The 5,633-nt window shown below is 34.1% G+C and overlaps 1 long non-coding RNA gene across 1 annotated transcript in view; it reads left to right on the plus strand.

Annotated features, from left to right (window-relative positions):
- The window catches only part of LOC106872755 (uncharacterized), an 81,814-nt gene extending 78,229 nt beyond the window's left edge, over nucleotides 1–3,585 (plus strand). Inside the window, exon 2 of the long non-coding RNA XR_001409801.2 lies at nucleotides 3,154–3,585. This is a non-coding gene — a long non-coding RNA (uncharacterized LOC106872755). The remainder of the gene's footprint in view (nucleotides 1–3,153) is intronic.
- Nucleotides 3,586–5,633: the final 2,048 nt, after the last annotated feature.

The following is a 5,633-nucleotide window of genomic DNA, read 5'->3' on the forward strand; positions in this document are numbered from 1 at the left end:
TTATACTCTTTTGTATATATTAATATTCTTTTACTTGCTTCAGTCATTTGATTGTGGCCATGCTCGAGCACCGCCTTTACATATGTATATATATATATATATATATATATATATATATATAATCTTTCTTGATAATCCTAAATTTTATTTTTATACAACATAACAATATTGTTTATAATCAATCACCTATAGTACCCAATGATACAATTTCCTCTGTATTATCATCATTGACTTTATTAGCGTTTTGCCCCTTTAACTGGTAACTAACATCTTGATTTGAGGTCTTCGACTATCCAACCTCCTTATAGTCAGTTACCGTATACTACTTCAAAATAATTTTGACAATTTTTATGACCATATATACTATGTTCTATCTCCTACACTTCCCTAACAGATATAATCCTCTAGTCTCAGATTTGGTAATTGATAAACAAGACTAATTAATTAAAACTGAACCAAAATACGTTACAATCTATGACTCCAACAAATTTGTTCCTGATGTCTAGTAAATTCTAAGCTGAATTGGTCACAGCATGGACTTTGTCTGCTTACTCTGTATAAATTAAGTAAATTTATATTTATGTGTCCGACTTATTAAAAAATTCTATTTATTTACTTATGCAGCTGAGGATAGACCTGCATTTAAATTGATTTAAGGATTGCATTACTCAGTTAGATGGAGATGTGTATTCCTCTACCGATTTGCAACCACGGTTGGCTTATGTACTTCCTCGTACCTAATCGGTTCCGCAAAAGATAGGATAAATACCAAGTCTTAAAATAGGCGTAGGAGTGACTGTGTGGTAAGTAGCTTGCTTACCAACCACATGGTTCCGGGTTCAGTCCCACTGCGTGGCACCTTGGGCAAGTGTCTTCTACTATAGCCTCGGGTGGACGGAAACTGAAAGAAGGCCGCCGTATATATGTATGTATATGTATGTGTGTGTATATCTTTATGTGTCTGTGTTTGTCCCCCCCCCCCAACATCGCTTGTTTACGTCCCCGTAACCTAGCGGTTCGGCCTAAGAGACCGATAGAATAAGTACTAGGCTTACAAATAATAAGTCCTGGGGTCGATTTGCTCGACTAAAGGTGGTGCTCCTGCATGACCACAGTCAAATGACTGAAGCAAGTAAAAGGGTAAAAGAGAGAGTATCAAATTGTTCGGCTAAGAACTCCGTTGGGGGTGGAGTCTAATGACTGAAATAAAAGAAATGCGTGGTATTCTAGAAAGTTTAGAGTCCATATGCTGGCTTCTACATAACTGTGTATCTCTTCATAATGTTTCCGAAATTTCACAAGAGAATAACTCGTACAGTTCCTAATTATACATACACACAAAATACAACTTCATATTCTTAACAATAATTTTCTCCTTTTAGAACTTATTTTCATTTTTTTTTTTTTCATTTTCCTTTACGCGATTTCAATGTCTGTTTAAATTCAGGTAGCAGGGATTTATTTAGTTTCAAGGCATTTTATGAAAGAAGTTTGTCTTGAAATCAATAATGCAATTTGCGTATCTAATTATTTTATTTTATTAAAAGTTGTAAAATAACAGAAAAGAATTAGAAACCTTTGGGCTAAAATGCATGAAAATACAGCAATGTGGCCTGGTATTCACATCCATGTTTGAATAAATATATTGAAACTGAGCTCAAAAGAAAGTATATGGATGATACTAAAAGTCGTCACAGTAAATACCTAAAGAGAAACCTACACCGATTTGAATATCGCATTGTTTTCAAAGAAGGTATGTCATAGTAGCAAAATAATAAAGTTTGTAGTCTATTTAAAACACAGCAGCTGATACGTTTTCGGATTGATCAAAACAGTTCCGTTCACAATTATTCCAAAGTAACAGGTTTCCTATTTAAAATTGCTTCAAGCTGAGTTTTATCGTTCCGTTCTACACAATACTTTACGCATTCAAGAAGCAAATTCATATCATTTCCTTCATATAATCAAGCTCCCCAAGTCAATAATGATTTATACACACTCACACACACACACATACACACACACGCTCACGTGTATATATACATATAAATATATATATATGTATATGTATATATATATATATATATATAATACGACAACGAAAGAATGAATGAGACCTCGTATTTTGTAAAATAGAAGAATTTATCTATAAATATAATTAATATGTGACAATTAGTTGGTTGTCATAACAAAACTCCGGATGCCGAGGCTGAGGTTTTCTCCGACATCTCAACAGTTATTAGCACAAACAAAAACGCTATGGAAAAAAAACGTTGAATAAAGGTAAATTTCTCCAATAGGCATGGCGAAAGTAAAACTTCGTTCATAGAATCCGTATGTGCACACATATACACACACATAAATACATATACACACAAATAGATATATATATATACATACATGTATGTGTGTGTGCGCGGACTTGTATGTTTGTGTGTATATGTGCATATGCTGATTCTATGAACAAAGTTTTATTTTCACCCTATTGGAGTAATTTCCCTTTATTCAAGGTTTTTTTTTCATAGCGTTTTTGTTTGTGCTAATAACTGATTAGATGCCGGAGTAGACGTCAGTCCCCGCATCCGAAACTCTGAGTTTAATTATGACAACCAACTCATTGTCACAAATTATATATATATATATATATATATATATATATATAAAAATGAGGAAATACGAGAAAACGTCAAATAATCCGTTTTCAATGGCTGAACTCGATGTAGAAAGCTGTAAATAATAGCCAGCAAATATTGTATAAAAAAAACGTCGAAAGCAATCTTCGATTTTTTTGTTTTAATTCAGTATTTACACACTGTTATTTATAGCACTTTTACTTCGAGTTAAACCGTTAAAACGAATTTATACAAGTATATCTTTCATAGAAAATGTGTTTAAAACGATATACATGCGCCACAGGATTGTTTACATCAATAAAATGTAAGCGAGCTGAATTATAAAAAGTAAGTCGTCAAAAGATTTCCTTTAACATTGCTTTTCATTATATGCCACCATTATTCATTTGGTTCTCACCGCAACAACTCATACGGACCGAGTGTTTGAATCAAAATTTTCTTTTTACTCTTATTTCATCTAATCTTTATTTACGCTCTTTTTATTTCTTTGTTCTAATTTCTTTACTCCTTCATTTTTCAGGAGGATGAATTTGATTCCTGCTTCGCTGATCGTGTTGTGCTGTGTTGTTCTTCATTGCCAAAGTATGCGGTTTCACGGGACGCAAACCATGCACCAGGTTCCACTGGAAATAGATGGAAATAGACAAAGAAGCCTCGCGGACGATTACGATACTTCTCGTATGCGTCAGTTGCTCACGAACTTCAAGCTCCAAAGAATGTTGAGAAAACGTGCTGACGTGGCATACAACAGTGATTATTTGCTTCTCTTAGATAAAATGAAAAACCTAGTTGATAAACAGGAGTCTGATGCATGGAACAATAAACTTAAAGACCTTGGTAAATAGTTGTGAGATCTTCATAAAACGAATACCGGTTCTCTAACAATATACTGTAAACTTAAATATTGCCAATCTTGTTGAATGGGAAAATAAAGGAAATATGCATAAACATGTATTATTATTTGTCAATTATAAAATATCTTTCATTTGTTAAATTGTAAGCCTAGCTGAAAAGGCAACAGATTTGGAATACGCATTGATTTCAAATTTTGGCACAACGCCAGCAATCGCGGGGGAGTCGATGACATCGATCCCAGTGTTCAACTGATAGCTATTTTATAGATTTCAAAAGGATTAAATGCACAGTCGACCTCATGGAAATCCGAACTCGGAACGTACAGATGGACGAAATGCCGCTAAATATTTTGTCCGGTGGTGCTAACGGTTCTTCCAGGTCGCCACCCTAAGATTTGAAATAAATACTATTTTGTATTCTATTGAGTTGCCACATAAATTCGTTCGTTTTCCATTTATTTTGATATTCGCCAATGTTATTGAAATTACGCCAAAACATATTTTTATTGTAAGGTCTTATTGTTATTTTTAGCTCGTTGTTTCTTGTGAAACTGTTGCTTATCGTTTTTGAAATTTGAATAAATTTTAACTCTTTTCAGAAAAATAACGATGGAATGCCAAGTAGGGAAAAAATCAAAACGAACGAATACATTTGACAACCCAATAGATTAACTTGTTTGGCGATTAGCAAAAACCAATGAAGAATGAGACTATTACAAGATTGCAGCTCGTTATGCTCTGTCTTTTAATTGACTCAGGTCTTTTTATCTTTTTACTTTAGTCATTAGACCAGGGCCATACTGGGGCACTGCCTTGAAGAATCTTTAGTTGAGCGAATTGACCCCAATAATTTCTTTTTGTCAAACCAGGCATTTATTCTATCAGTGTCTTTTATGGGGTCGGAAACTCTCCAAGACCGGTAGTGAAATGGTGATGGGGGCAAACACACACACACACACACACACACACACACACACACACACACACACACACACATAGACACGCACACATACACACATGTATATACATATATGTGTGTGTGTTTCCGACGGGTTTCTTTCAGTTTCCATCTACCAAATCCACTCACAAGGATTTGGTTGGCTCGAGACAATAGTAGAAGATACATCGAACTCTTTTCAACCGTCACTGACAAGCATTTTATTGAGCTAAGCTGGTTGCTGGCACAGAGAGACAGCAACAAACGCTCGTGCGCCAGTTTCCACTGCGTGTACTGTGCAGCGATGTCCCTCTTTTAGTAATTCTTTCATAAGCACTAAAAAGAAGTATTATCGGAAAACAACATTTCAAAGGCACTTCTATTATATTTACGTTGTAAAATACACCATGAAGTGTAGCAGCGAACCAATCTGACATAAATTTCATTTATGCAATAGAGATCGTACGGAATTATGCTGCAGTTAATCATTCTGAAAGTTTAACTCTTTGAACCATACTAATAATGCATTGTATAACTTTAATTTACAATAGTTTACGAGGTACGAAACGCAATTTAATGCGTTAAGAATATAGCTAGAGAATATTTGATTAATGACTGCTTGAAATAGTTCAGAAAATTTACTAACCAAATGCATTGGAGAAACGTTTATTGTATTAGAACACAATTATTTGTATACCTCTATAATTGTACATATTGAAATGTGTAATTATTTCATCACCTACTTTATGTGAATTAACACAGGTAATCATTTCAACATAGACGTGGATTTAAGTATAATAAATATAAATTCAATATTAATCTATTTTGTTTTGTAATTTAAGTAGAAACGTATCGTTTCTGAAGTCAACATATTCAAGGATATACTAATGAGGAAACAACAAATAGCCTGCACGTTGCTCATCAGACTCATACATTAATTTAGATATTAAACCAGTACCAGTAATTTAGATATTAAATTATTATAAATCATCCTTCGAAATCTCTGAGGTGAACTACTAAAAACATAGCATAGACGAATCTATGCGCACCACGCACATGCTTGTTACTTTTCTTGAGAAGGTTTCTTCTTGCCAAACAGGAAAATATATTTTGGAGATCGACTCCACTCTGTGTTTAAAAAAATAGAATTATACGTTTCATTCACCATCAAATCTCCTTAATCCCTCCCCACCCCCACCCCTTATCCCC

Source organism: Octopus bimaculoides, chromosome 4, assembly GCF_001194135.2.
Source record: "Octopus bimaculoides isolate UCB-OBI-ISO-001 chromosome 4, ASM119413v2, whole genome shotgun sequence".
Taxonomy (NCBI): Eukaryota; Metazoa; Mollusca; class Cephalopoda; order Octopoda; family Octopodidae; genus Octopus; species Octopus bimaculoides.